Here is a 1,750-nt window from a genome sequence, read left to right as displayed (position 1 = left end):
TAATACACTGGTTTTACCCTTGTTAGGATGCTTTCAAAAAGGAGTGCAATGAAACCAGTAGTTTGGGGGGAATTTGCTATTACAATAAAGTTCAAGTCTGAGAAGTCAGTTCAGACGGTTATGGTGAGTATTTTTTGAAATTCGAAAGAGATAATCTTGATGGACTTTCTCCAAACTATAGAGGATGATCTTAGAGCCATCAAGAAGCAATTTTAATATAATTGTCAGAAGATAGAAAATTGTGTACCTATCTAAAAATATTCACTTCCATCAAGTGGATTCCATCTCATAGCAACCCTATAGGACTGGACAGTACTCTCCCTGTGGGTTTCTGACACTGTAAAACTTTGTGGGAATAGTAAGTCTCAACTTTCTCCCACAGAGAAGCTGGTGGTTTTGAAATGCTGACATTTTGGTTTGCAGCCCATTTGGAATCCACTACTCCACCAGGGATCCTATATATGTATGTATATGTATGTGTGTATGTGTACACATGCACACACATACATCCTGTTATAACAATGCACTATCTCTTTCCTTTACATTGTCCAGGGTGGATCTGGAAAAATCAATTGAGAATTTTACCCAATCCTCCACTTTACAGCCTTGATCCCGTCACGTTAAACTTCTCTTTGTGTTCCAGGCCCAAAGAATATTGGAAAGCAGCAGAATGTTAGACTTGGATGGGTGTCAAATTTGCCACGTTGTCAAATTTGCCACATTGATGAATGAAGCCCCAGAATTCTTTGTGGAAACTTCCTTCAAGACTGTACTCAACCAGATGGAGTATATTTTTAGAAGAGCTTCACATTTTGATTTTCTTGTGTAATAGAGATATCTATTGTTTAGTAGCTATGCTTTTACATTTACCTCCATATTATCTCAGATGAATTATAAAACAAACTCCAAAAGCAATTCTGTTTATCATTTACAGGATAATGATAAAATTGAGATTCAGTGAGTCACTGTTCCTGATAATAGGTCCAAAAAACTAGCTAAATGACATATAGAAACCAGACTAATTTCAAATGCATTATCATTGTTATTTTTTACACTGTGCTGCCTTTCATAGGACTATTTTAACATTATTGAAAGTAATTCAGTCAGTTTTTGACTGACAAAGAACTCATTACTTGATAAGACAACCATTTATTTTTTAGATTGCTTTGTAATAAAATGATATAATAGTTCAAAATTAATTTATTGGGTCATATAGTGGCTCCTTTTTATGTATAACCATATTTCCTTCTTTATAATTACATCAATCTGTGATTTCTTCAGAGATAGATATTATGATTTGTATGTCTGCATATTCAATAACAAGCATAGTAACTACAATGGAGGAAATGCTCAATATTTATTAAATTTAAGTGTTAACTTCATCATTGATATTTATGCTAAAAGTCTTTGGACTAGTACCAGGCTCTTTTGACTACTGTGACTGTGGGATCGATTTTGAGACGGAAGAGTGTGAAAACACTTAGTTCTTCATCTTTAGTAATGATTTACTTATCCTGAGTATCATTCATTTACATACAAAGTTGGTGATTTTTTTTTCCATCTTGAAAAACAACAGTGTAGGAAGCTAGATCAGAATTGGATTATATTCTGCATATTTTCAAATAGTATTCACATTTTCCCAATGTATGTCTTCCTATCCATGAGCATGGCATCGTCGTTTATATAGATTGGGGTTTCTTGTATTTTGTAGTTTTATGTGTATATTTTTTATGTTTGTGTGTTTGTTTCT

Source organism: Echinops telfairi, unplaced genomic scaffold (assembly GCF_000313985.2).
Source record: "Echinops telfairi isolate 266 unplaced genomic scaffold, ASM31398v2 ScPeMD7_1;HRSCAF=3_0, whole genome shotgun sequence".
NCBI classification, from domain to species: domain Eukaryota; kingdom Metazoa; phylum Chordata; class Mammalia; order Afrosoricida; family Tenrecidae; genus Echinops; species Echinops telfairi.
The sequence above is the reverse complement of the archived record's forward strand: the minus strand, read 5'-3'. Positions refer to the sequence as shown.